Below are 13,986 nucleotides of genomic sequence, written 5' to 3'. Positions count from 1 at the left end.
GAGGTAGCCACAGTGATCTGTCTTTTATGATGATGTGGCGTCTGTGTAATCCTCCCTCCTTCCATCTGTTTTTGCCTTTTTACACATTTTGTGACAGACACTGAGCACACAGTAGATGTGCAGGTAAATGAAGAGCATCGTTCTCCTTACCAGAAACATTTAGGACCCGACCCTGAGTTGTAGTCTCACTGTGTTTTGACTGGATAGTTTGATCCTTTATCTTAAAATAAGCTCTGTAGGCAGAGTGGCCAGCCATAGCCCTTTGTCAGTGTTTGTCTATACATTTTAGAAGCTGACTTCTTTAACCCATTACCACTTCCCCTTGATCAAGCCTCGGACTCTTCCAGTTCATTTTTTTTTTTTTTTCTGCTCTGAAGCCAAGTAGACTTAATCTGGCACATCAAATTTTAAATTGAATATTTTATTTAATCTTTGTACATCCATTCCTTTCCAGTTTGCCCTCTATCCTCCCTTTCCCTACCAACCTCACCTGCTCTCCCTCTCCCTCTGTCTCTGTAGGTACATGTGATTAGCTTCTTCAAGCTCCTGCTGCCATGTCTTCCTGTCGCCATGGACTGTACCTCCAACTGGGAGCCAAAACAAGCCCTCCTCTTCTTCCTAAAGTTGCTTTTATCAGGCATTTTGTCACAGCAATGAGATCAGTAACTAATACACATAGATAATCCAGTGTCCATGCTAGTCAGATCAGTGACCATGAACATGTCCTTTGGGTTGATACCAACTGTAAACAGATTTTTTTCCCTGTCCTGACTGCCTATACACAACTAACCAACTCAGAGACTGAATATGAATTGTAAATGTTCAGCCGATAGCTCAGGCTTGTTAAGCAAACTCTTAAATTAATCCATAATTCTTATCTATGTTTAGTCACCTGGCTTGGTACCTTTTTTTAGTATGGCATTATCATCTTGCTTCTCTGCATTTGCCAGAGACTCTTTGACTTCATCCTTCCTCCTCCCTAAAATTTCCTAGTCTGTCTCTTGTGCGCAATCTCTTCCTGCCCAGATATCAGTCAGTCAGCTTTTTAATAGCAAATGAGAGTAAATTCATAGTGTAGAAAGAGTGGTCTCACAGTATTTCCCCTTTTTGTCTAATTAAAAAGAAAGGTTTTAACCATAATATAGTAAAACTATATACAACAAAAACAGTTATTAAGTAAGAATTACAGCAATAATATCCAGTCTATTTTTACTTGGCAAAATTAGAGAAAATACTTAATTATCTATATTATCTTGGTTGAATCTAAAGTTTTGTATCTAATTTACTTTTTGTTATAACTAAGGAAAACTATAGTTATAACCATATACTCTTCAACTCCATCAAAGATCCTAGAAGGATGAAATGTAACCTATGAAGTCAAGATTTATTTTTTTAAATTATAGGTTGGCTTAATCTAACAGCTTTCATAATCAAAGGTCTCTCAACAGTTATCATTCATTCACTAGCAGTCAAAAAATTTAAAGACAACACAATAACATAAAGTATCTAGACTCTCTGAGTATTTTCCACCTTTATGTGACCTATTATATATTTTTATTATTCTATTCCTTTTTAAGGACTTTATTTTAAAACTATATTTTTTAATCCAAGACTGTATATCTTCTTCTTCTTCTTCTTCTTCTTCTTCTTCTTCTTCTTCTTCTTCTTCTTCTTCTTCTTCTTCTTCTCCTCCTCCTCCTCCTCCTCCTCCTCCTCCTCTTCCTCCTCCTCCTCCTTCTTCTTCTTCTTCTTTTCTCCTCCTCTCTCTCTCTCTCTCTCTCTCTCTCTCTCTCTCTCTCTCATCTACACATATTTTTTAAACACACCATGACCCTGTGAGAGGCTCTTCTCATCTGAATGACATAAAATAAACTTAGATCATGACATGCTGGTACTGGCTTCTCTACTTTGGGTCCCTGAGAGTCTAGTCTCGTGGTCGAGACATGTTTACTGTCAGCTCTGGGAGCCATGTTTATTGCCCCAACTTGGGGAAGTTTCTAGGTCCACCCTACCACACTGGTAGAGTGCTGCCGGCTGCTCATAAACACCATATAAGTGATGGTAGTAGTTGGTGTGGGAGAGTCTTCTGTTTGTGTTGAGTTCATTGGTTAATAAAGAAACTGCCTTGGCTAATTTGATAGGCCAGCCCTTAGGTGGGTGGAGTAGACAGAACAGAATGCTGGGAAGAGGGAAGTGAGATAGATGTTTCAGGCAGTCCCCATGATTCTCTGACCTGAGACAGATGCAATGGAGCCAGCGGCCAGGTCAGACATGCTGAATCTTTCCTGGTAAGACACCACTCTCGGTGTTACACACATTACTAAATATGGGTTAAAGCAAGATGTGAGAATTAGCTAATAAGAGGCTGAAATTAATGGGCCAGGCAGTGTTTAAATGAATACAATTTGTGTGTTGTTATTTCGGGGCATAAGCTAGCCAGGTAGCCGGGAGCCGGGTGGGATGAAAAGCAGGCCTGCCTGCACCTCATCACTACAAGTAGTATCTCTTTAAAGAGATGCCTATTTTCCCACTAGCACTGAGCCAGACAGTCATCTCTCTCTCTTTTTTTTTTTTTTTTTTTGGTTTTTCGAGACAGGGTTTCTCTGCAGCTTTAGAGCCTGTCCTGGAACTAGCTCTTGTAGACCAGGCTGGTCTCGAACTCACAGGGATCCGCCTGCCTCTGCCTCCCGAGTACTGGGATTAAAGGCGTGCGCCACCACCGCCCGGCTCAGACAGTCATCTCTTAAAGAAGCTGTGCCTCTCCTTGCTGCCGGCAAACAAAATCCACTGGAGAAAGCCAGCTACCCTGAAGTCCTGTTGACTCCATTCTTGTGTGTCTAGAATCCTTTTAAAAGCTTTGTCAGGGTTTATGTGGAAATTTTGGCCACATGTGGAAGCCATATGTAAACAGTCATTTCCCTGTCTTGACTGCCTGGTACCAAATAACCAGCTCAGAGGCTGAATATGAATTATAAATGTTTGGCCTATAGCTCAGGCTTGTTATTAACTAACTCTTATACTTAAATTAACCTATATTTCTTATTTATGTTTAACCACATGGGTTGGTACTTTTTCTCAGTATTGCTCCACAGCACCAACTAACCTGTTTGTCAGATACCTTCTTTTATGAATGGTCCCTTTCTGGGTGCATCTCCTTTTGTCATAACCAAGTAGAACAGGTGCACCTTAGATTGCTTGTCTCTGAATCTCTATGACCTGGAATAACTTTGAGTACGCTAGCCATTTTAAATAAGTGGAATGAATGCAACCAACTGGTGAAGTTGCACAGCCCATAAGTTGCTCTGAGGCACCTGTCACTTTATGGTTCTTCCTGAGGCAAGGGAGATGAACAGCAGGGGAGTCAGCTTCTCTCACTCTTTAGGTGGTTCCTACAGCCTGTTGGACCCACCTCCTGTGCCTGGAAAAGCTTCTTTGTTGGTGACCCCACCCCTTACTCTCAGGTCAGCTCTGGTTCTGGTTCTGGTCTTGGTTTAAACATCATCTGTTCCACTGCATATCTTTCTGGAGGTCTCTTTGGTTTCACACTCAATTGTAGCTGTTGGTTTCTGTGCATGTTGTTTCACACTCATCTAAAAATTCTGTAGGGTTAGGGACTGAGATTGTTTGGTGCTATTTATTCCTGATATATGAGGGAGAAAAGGAATAATTCTTGAAGTGATCATCAATTATATGCAGTGACTAAAAATGTATCCTCCTTGTTCTTTTGTAACATGAGGGCCTACTTGTTGGTGTTTCTATCCTGCCCAATTCCCACAGCCAGTAAACCCCAAAGAAAATCACACAGAGGGCTCCATAAGTTATAAACTGATTGGTCCATTAGCTCAGGCTTCATATTAGCTCTTATAACTTATATTAACCCATTATTCTTATCTATGTTAGCCACATGGCTCATTACCTTTTTCGGCGGTGCAGGTCACATCTTCCTTCTGGGCAGGACTGCAGAGGAATGGGCTTCCTCCTTCCCTGAATTCTCCTGTTCTCCTTGCCCTGCCTCTATTTCCTGTCTGGTTGTCCTGCCTATACTTCCTGCCTGTCTACTGGCCAATCAGCGTTTATTTAAAACATAATTGACAGAATGTAGACAATTCTCCCACACCATCCTTTGGACAATAAAATTTATTTATTTACTAATTTATGTATGTATTTATGTGTGTGCGTATGATGCTTATGTGTGAGTGTGGTTACACGATGTGTGTTGTGATGCACATGTGGAAACCAGAGGACAACCTTGGTGTCAGCCCTCCTCTTCTACCCCATCTGAGACATTGTTTCTTATTGTCCCTACACTGTGTAGAGCAGGTTAGATGGCCTATGAGCTTCTGGAAATTCTCTGGTCTCTGCCTTCTATCTCCCAGGAGGAACACTGGGATTAGAGAGAGGTATGTGTTATTGCCCTGGTTTTCTGTAAGTTCCATAGCTCACCATAAATGACCATTTAGACACAGTATACAGCCAATTCAAAGTCTTTATTCAAGCCAGCTGTGACAACACTCAAGTGTTGGTGGGTGGGGTGAGAGGGGAACCTAGGTATGGCCCTGAATGTTCAGGACATGAGAAACCAGGTCCTGGCATCCCCCACCCCTATCCAGCAGTCACAGGGGACTTTGCAAAAGCAAACAGTTTTTAACAAACAGTTTTAACAGAAGCTAAGATAAGTGGTTAGTTGGAGGGGGTTTTGTACAAACTGACAGCTAAGATAAGCAGGTTAGCTGGAGGGGGTTCCTGTACAAACAGGCAGTCTTAACAAAAGCTAAGATAAATTAGCTAGGACATCCTGACCTTTGGTTCCTGGCATAGAGTTAGGTTGTTTTCCATGGGCTTCTCCATTAAAGAAACCAGATTCTAGTTAAATCTGGAAGAGCCTCAGCAAGAATACAAGATGGATGAACTCAGTCACACGGTGATTCAAACTTAGGTCCCCATGCTTGCTAGGCAAGTGATTTACCCACTGAGCTATTTCTGCAGTACCCAGAAAAATATTCTTACACTATCTTTAAAGGGACTCATGGGTTGAATTGGGGGAAGGAGGGAAATTTGTAGTATTACATCTTGCAATTGTTGGAGAACAAGGTTGAGAAGACCCTGGTGGCCATTCTGAGTAAAGAAATTTACTCATGCAAATCAGAGAGTTAAGCTGAATGGAAGCAGCAAAGACAGCAGCACCCAATCCTGGCCTTAAATCCGTAACAATGTTGTAAACCATAAGTTGGCATTTTTGTTGTTGTTCAAGGCCAATGATGAATGTTTTAAGCACTCTAGGCTCATTTTCACAACTCAACTGTGAAAACGAAAACAAATTAGAAAATGGGCAAAAGCAGAAGACTTGAGCAGCAGGAGAGGACTTTAAGGGAGAGGGTTCGGGAGGGCAACAGCACACACGCGCTGAAAGGGGAAAGGGAAATGACCAGGGCAGAAAGAAGGGGTAAGGAGATGGAGGGAGGAGAGGAGCAGGAGAGATGCTATCTGAACCGAATATGCACACACTTTTTTCTTGTCAATTTTCTCACTATTGCATTTATGTAGTACTTACCATGTGTTCAGTATTTATAAGTAATAATAAGGGAAAATGGGCGAAGAGCAAACACAGATGTTTCACTGAAATAGATACAGATGACAAATAAATGCCTGGAGAAGGTGTTTGGTATCACCAACCAAGAGCATGATGTCAACTAGAAAGAGAGTTTACTATGCACTCACTGTAACGGCCCAAACAGTAACAACAGACACCTCAACCGACTACCAACCAACCAAGCAGACAAAGATGGTGGTAAGGACATGGAGAAAGGGACTCTCTCACACACTCCTTGTCGGAACATAAATGTCACAGCTACTCTGGAAAACATAGTCAACTCCCTATAAAACTACACATGTGTTTACCATATAGTCACAAGTAATTGCGCTCTTGGTCTTTTTTTTCCAAGATAAATGAAACTTATTTACACACACACACACACACACAGACACACAAACACACACACACCACACACAACTTTATGTGAATTTTTAAAGCAGACTTTAACTATACTTGTTCTAAACTGGAAACAACACTTATACCTCTTATTGTATGTATAGCTAAACACACTTATGATACAGCCGTGGCATGGAATACTACTTAGCAATAAAAATGAGTAAGATAGTGATATACACAACAATTTAGACGGATTTCGAGAGAATCATTCTGAATAAGATTCATCCAGTCCCAGAAAGTCCATATTCTGGGCTCCCATTGATAAACCTTGAAAAGACTATAATGATCCTCATGATTCTCAGAGGTTGTGGGCCAGGAGGCATGTGACCATGGCTATAAAAGGATTAATTGCAATGGTCTGTACCCTGACCGGGGCAATGGTTACACACATCTACACGTGTGATAAAACTACAGAAACTAAACCCACAATCAAATGAATGCTGGTAAAATCGGTGAACTCTGCATGACACAGATAGACTTGTGCCAGTGCCAGGCTCCTGGTTGTGATATGTGCTGTAGCTGCTAACCATGGTGTCGGGTGTGTGTGCAGTGAAGGGCAGATGGAATCCATCAAATCTCACAACTGCATGTGAGCAACTAGTTACTTCCAAAGGTTTGAAGAAGTTCCACATCAACTCATGATTAAAAACAGAAACCAAAGTCAGACTCAGCCTTCCTGGCTTCAGAGTAAATTCCTTTGTTTTGATAAAGGTTACTTACCAAAGTCAGATACAATGTCAAATGTAAAATCAGATTGCAGAGAAAGATGCTTGCAAGAGTGTGAGGTCCAAACTCCTATGACAGGAAAGAAAGAAAAAGTCACGGAAGGCTGGGAGGTTGAAGAGACTGTGAAGAGCTGTGGATAGGTAAGTCATCCCTTATTCCCCAGCACACAGGCTGCTAGGCAGGCATCTGATCACACACACACACACACACACACACACACACACACACACACACACACAAGTCCACAGGCTGCATGGGGGTAGGCGAACAGACCTTAGGGATCACACAGGCAAGCTGTAAAAAGCAGAGGTGGAGGTCCCAGGCCTTTGACCTCAAGGGCTTACTTATGCAGAATGGTATAAGGTCTGGGTTAGCAAATGAAGGCAGCCCAGATTCACCTCTATTTCAGAAAGTTTTTGGGTTCTATGGTACTTTGAATGAGAAATGTTCTCCATAGGCCCATTTACTTGAACACTTGGTCCCCAGGTGGCGGTGCTGTTTAGAGAAGTATCTCAGCTACTGTGCTATTGCTGTGAAGAGACACCACAATAAAGGCAGCTTAAAAATAAAGTATTTAAGTGGGGGCTTGAAGTTTTAGAGGGTTGGCTCATGAACATCATGGCAGGGAGCATGGCAGCACACAGGCAGGTATGGAACAGTAGCTGAGGTCTGATGTGGGATTCCCCTCTGTATGCTGTGAATATATTTTACTACTATTGGTTCATAAAAAAGCTGCTTTGGCCTATGGCAGGGAGAATATAGGTAGGCAGGAAAACTAAACTGAATGCAGGGAGAAAGAAGGCAGAGTCAAGGAGACGCCATGTAGCTGCCGAAGGAGAAAGACGCTGGCATCTTACCAGTAGTCCACAGACTCATGGTGATAACATAGATTAATAGAAATGGGTTAATTTAAGATGTAAGAGCTAGTTAGAAATATGCCTGAGCCATCGGTAGATGGTGTTTAATTAATAAAGTTTTTGCATGATTATTCAGGTCTGGGTGGCCAGGAAACCAATGTGTAGTCTTTGTTTACAGAATTCTTACATCTGATTTATAAGTTGTGGGGGGAGAGAGAAAGGGAGGGAAGAAGAAGGAAAGAAAAGAAGAGAGAAGGAGGGGAGACATGAGATTTTGAAACCTCAAATCCTACCTCTTGCCCCCAATCCTACCTCCTCTAATAAGACAACACCTTCTAATCTTTCCCAACAATTCCACCAACTGGGGACCCCCTGTGGGGCCATTCTCATTAACCCACCACAGGAGGTTATGGAAGCCTTAGTATGTGCCACCTTTCTGGAAGAAGTGGGTTGCTGGTACCCGACTTTGAAGATATAATGCTTAGTCCACCTCTTGCTCACTTCCTCTGCTTCCTGCATGAGATAAAGATGTAATTAACCAGGTTTCTGTTCCTGCTGGTGTCCCTGTGTTCCCTGCTATTATGGATGGAAGTCCTCTGGAATCATGGCCAAAACATACTTTTTAAAAATTAAATCTGAACGCCAAAGGGCTAAATGACCTGCCCAAGTCATATAGTTATGAATACTTACCAGGCTGTGGTTTGATACCAACTCTTATATTAAACTCATATTTAATCAATACAATAACCATGTCAAGTACAATATAAATATTATGTACTTACATTTTATTTATTTTCAGCTTTACTGAAGTATAATTGACAAATTGAATATATTTAAATGTACAACATGATAGCATAAACATCATGAAATAATTATTACTATCAGGTTAATTGACACTTTACTGTCTCACAGTTATCACACACATATTTTTCATTACTAAAGAAAATCTTATGGGGATAGATAGTTTTGTCTGCATGTATGTCTGTGCACCACGTCTGTGCCTGGTGTCTGTGGGGGTCAGATGAGGGTGTTGAATGAACCCTCTGGGACTGGAATCACAGATTGCTGTGAACTACCATGTCTATGCTGGGTATCAAACCAGTTTCCTCTGGAAGGGCAACCAGTGTTCATAACTGCTGCACCGCATCTCCAGCTACCTCCTGCCCCATGCCCCATGCCCCATTTTAATAGCATGGATTACAAGGACAGAGACCCTGAGGTCAGAGGTGTGTGCTGCTGGACAAAGGCAGAGGCGGGATCCGAGCCCAGTTCTCCTTCCCGCGGCACGGGCACCGTTCTGCAGCTGCTCAGGTTACCCAACAGCCATCTAGTGGCAGGAGCGTGAGTCAAGGATGAGCTCCGGAGCGTCTAGAACATAGGAGGAAGTAACTGCAAGCTGGGGATGTTGTACGGCGGGCCTTCTCCCTGGAGAGGCTTAGCCAAGAGCACGGAGAAAACATTTGTTTCTCCTTGGGTCCTACTTTTTATTGATCTCTAGGACGGGGTAGGAAATAAGTAGGGTTTTTATCGGATCATTTCCCCCCTCAGGAGTCATGTTGTAGACACTTTCTTGATTAATCTGGAGCTAGTATTTGATTTTGAACACATTTTTAAAAATGGTCTTGGGGGTGGTAATTTTTTGTTGTTGTTGTTGCTCTCTATTTGTTCCTCAAACTGTAGGAATCTGCCATCTAGTGGCAAAATGCTGAAATTGTTTTGTCCTGGCCAGTCTATGCTGGGAGAGAAATTTCACACTGTTCCTCTTTATTTAAAAACAGAAATCTACCAGTCTGGTAAAAACAAAGGAAATCTTTCCACTAAAATAAAGTCTTGAATAGGAAGCCTATTCACACTTCGACATAGGTTGTTGGACAATTTGCTATGATAAAGAACAAATTTCTAGGTGTTTGCTTCTAATGGTACAGTGTCTGGCAGATTCCAGCCACGGGCAGGCTCTGTGAGAGAACTCCTAGTCTTTTTTTTTTTTTTTTTTTTTTTTTTTTTTTTGGGTTTTTCGAGACAGGGTCTCTCTAGCCGTAGGATGCGTAGGAAATGGGGCCTCACGCTTTCTCACACGCTCCTGTCCCTATCATTTCTGTGGGCTGATTGATTTGATTTTACATGTCTGAGTGTTTTCTTCCTGCATGTATTTCTGTGCACTCTGTGTGTGTGGGGCCTGGAGAGGTCAAAAGAGGGTCTTGGATCCCCTGGAACTGGAGTTAAGAAGAGCCGCCATGTGGGCACTGGGAATTGAACCAGGGTCCTCTGTGAGAACATGCGCTCCTAAGCACTGTGCCTCTCTTCAGTGTCTGAAATCCTTATTTTCTAAGAGTGGTGTCTGCACTTTCCAGACTGGTCATCTCGAGATTTGCATTCCTGCTTCATTGCCTGTTTTCCTGGTTTTGTTGCTGTCTTCAGCTCCTCACCATTTCCCTATATTTACATGAGTATATTAAATATATTTCACTCTTGCCTGTGCATGTATGATAAACCCATGTACAATCCCAGTTCTTGTTTTTTTTGTCTTTCTACTTTCAGTGATTTCTAATGATGCAAATATGTCAATACCTTATCTATAAATAATAAATTATCTACATTTCTTTATGAAAAGGAAAAAGTCACCATAATGCTTCAAACTTAAGGGGGGAAAACAGCAAAGATTTTTTTTTGTTGACTGTTACCCCATAGTTAGGAGCATCCTAAAAACAAAGCAAAGAAGCAATGACCCAATGATTATGCTATTTTGCATAGTTTTTTAAAAAATGCTCCCCAACCTCTCCCCCACCCCCACCAGTGAAACCGTCTGTGTAACACTGTATTTGCTCCGGACTGTAGTATTACTATACATTTTTACCCAGAAAAACAGACTGATGTGACCCAGCACCCACTGTACCCTGTGTACAGGGTAGACTTCACCCTAAAGGGTCAACTGAAGGCCTACCGCAGCAAAGTGGAGTTCTGGTGCTGCTGCTCTTGCCGAGGTCTGTGGGAGGGGAGCGTGGAGCGGCAGATCAATAGGCCGGCAACGCTCAGGCCACAGTGAAAGGGAGGCAGCCTTTTACTTTTAAGTCAGAAGGTGCCTTAATGGAACAGACGAGATGTATTCAACAGGAAGAAAGGGCTTCAAGGGACAGGCAGAGACTTCAAAAGGGACTTCGCCACTCCCCTTTAGGCCCCTTTTTTTTTTGTTCCCCCTCCAGCTGGAATGAGCCCGGAAGCACCAAGTGTTGGTCCTGATGTGGTACCACCTGGGGTGGTACTCCTCAGGCTGAAAAGAGAATTTGAATCTGCTTGGGGGTGACTTGGATTTGCTGCTCTGAAGCAGTGATTTTAGACACATGGGAACGGCTTCAAGTATGTGTGGAGCTGCCTGGAGAGGGTGAGAGTGGGCCGTCGCGGGTGCGTAGGGCTGGAAATGCACAATGCTTGTGGAACTCGCTTCTGACAATAGGGTTCCATGTACATGGGACACAACACTACGCTCTGCAGAAACCCCCCTGAAAACAAGGATAGAGACCACGGGAAACTTCAGGAGGCTCTGCTAGCTGAAGCGCTTTTCTCTTCCCGCCACACTTCCATCACGTTTGGCATCGTTATGCTATCTCTTCGGATCAGGATGCTGTGCTTTCCAGCCTCCTCTGTTTGAATCTGGGAAACACTTCGGATGTGTTCCTAAGGGAAACACGCATATAAGGAAAAGCGTATTTCTTTCATCAGCATTACGAGGTAGGGGCTGCCCATTTAAGATGGAGTTTAAAGAGGAATCCATGTAAAAGTTCTGCTTCAAATCTTCAAGTCACACTACAGAACAACTGAAGGGCACTTCAGTTCCCCTAAATGCCTTGTCTACAACACTAGAGGTAGAGAGCTGCACTCTTGCTCCGGAGAGCAAATGAGGCTCTGTGCAGTGTCAGGGGCTGTGCAGCCAAGTTTCGGACCAGCAAATGGCAGGGTCTGCTGATCACAGGCTGCACGGCTCCCCACCGGGCAGCAGGCTGCAGATGTCTGTATGGAATTCCCATGCTTAACCAGAGTTGGGTCTTGGTTATGGATAAGAATTTAGCTTTTATTGATCACTTACTATGTGATTGACATGGGACCAGCATACCTCAAGCATGTTTATTTATTTTGCTTTATTTTACCTTTGAAATAGCTGTTATTATTTTTGTCATTTTAATTATTTTTGTCAAGGAAACCAAGACAACTAGCCCAAGATCATGACACTACCATGGAATGGAACCAAGATCAAACCTGGATATTTCTGTCTCTAGATTCTGGAATTAAATAATCTGTTTATTTGTTTACTGGTTTTTGAGACAAGGTCTCATTATGTGTTCCAGGCTAGCACTGAACTCAAGGTAATTCTTCTGTCTTAGCTCATCAGTGCCAGGATCACAGGTGTGAGCCACCATTTCCAGTTCAGATCCTGGGTTTTAAAATCGCACACTGTAACACCTTTGTGGTCAGAGTGTCAATCACCTTTTCTCCTGGCCCCTCTTTTCATTGGTCTCAACTGTCCTGGTCATGGATGTGCCAGGTCCCATTTCTCTCTTGTCACATGCTAATGGCCTTGCTGCCCTTGAGAACCTTGCTGCATTGATTTTATTTTTCCCTAACACATAGCCTTTTCCTGATGAACGTAATGGTCTTTGGCCAGTTGTCTTAGATTCAGGACAAAATATCACGTAAAGTCCTGCACAGATGGACCTGGGGGTACACTGCTGCAATTCCAGCATCTCAGGAGGCTGATAAGGGACTGGACTGTAAGTTCAAGACCAGCCGAGATTAAAGAGTGAGTTCAAGGCTAGCTTGAACAATTTAACATGACCCCATTCCCTTGCCCTCCCATCTCTCTCTCTCCTTTCCTCTCCTTCGCTCAGCGGTAGAATAATTATTTCACATATCCAAGGCCTTGCGTCTGTCCTTAGCCCCACAAACACACACTTACATAAGGGGGCTAGCAGCTCATTCAGTTAATCATTCAGCATTTAATGAGAGCCAGTCATGTTGCTTCCTCTGTGTTAGGAGGAGACAGAGGTGACTCAATTCTGACCCCTCTCCTGAAGAACTCAGGTCTCTGTGGAGAAAACAGACATGGGGATAGAAACTACCATCTGTTTCAAATACAGTGCTTCAGTCTTGGCTTCTGAAGACAGAAGGACACCAAACCTGGCTGGTGTGGGATGTGAGATCATCAGGAAAGGCAAGATGCAGGAGAGGAAACATCTCCTGTGTTTGGTGAGGGCTGTACTTTCACATCATATCAGACCTGTAAGAATCCTTCACACACACACACACACACACACACACACACTATACACATACACACACATACACTCATACAATGCACACACATATACACACACAAACACATTTATATACACACTCACACACACATATATACTTATACACATACACACGCTCATATACACACATAATACATACACAAACACAGACATTTATATACACTCTCACACACACATATATACACAACTCACACATGCACACACCTATACACACACAATACATATATACACAAGCATACACACCCATATACTCACCTACACTTACATAATCTATATATATGTATACACTCATGTATGTCTATATACACACATACATACACATATATACATACGTACAAACATATGAAAATACACAAGCACACAGCGCCCACTATTCAGTCAAAGCGTACACTGGCCACTTCCTTTCCTTTCACCAGTGAAAACAGTCTCACAACTCTTGAACACCTCGTTCTGTTTCTGCTGTTTCATTCTCCGTTCCTTTTCTTTGTAAGCTGGCGTGGGAAGTTTCTAGTCACTTGCCCTCAGGCTCCCTAGTTCTTTCCTCAGCTGTGTCCGTCCATCTCCTGATGCCATCAAAATGCCTTCATTCCTCTCATGATGTGTTTGTTGTCTTCGTAATTTATAAGTGAAGTTTGTTGCTCACAGTCTGGGAGGCTGGGCAGTCCGTGACCAGTGGGTTCCATGCTGATGAGGGCCTATTCCTTTTCAGTGGCACTTTTTTTGTGCATCCTTACGAGGAAGAAGGAAAAAGCTTTCTCTTCTGTAGGGCGCTAATATCTCATTCCTGAACTCTCCACCCTCATGGCCTGTTTGCTTCTCAGCTGCTCCATCTCCTAACACCAAGCATTGGTGATTAAATTCTACTATGTCGATTTGGGGAGAAATGGATGTTCACACCTTTAGGATTTAGTCTTGTTCATCTGACTAGAAGCTGGGATACACTCACTTATTGTTAGAAATTGCATAAATAACCAAAAAAAAAAAAGACCTCTGAATATTGGCCTGTAGGCTGTTTACTTCTTCATATCAGGTTAGAGTCATTGCTTAAAAACCCATTGGTACCAAATTCTTACACATCTATAGCTTTAAATCTGTAGCTCAATAGAGT

Source organism: Arvicola amphibius, chromosome 2, assembly GCF_903992535.2.
Source record: "Arvicola amphibius chromosome 2, mArvAmp1.2, whole genome shotgun sequence".
In the NCBI taxonomy this organism is placed as follows: Eukaryota; Metazoa; Chordata; class Mammalia; order Rodentia; family Cricetidae; genus Arvicola; species Arvicola amphibius.
Note: the sequence above shows the minus strand (reverse complement) of the source record.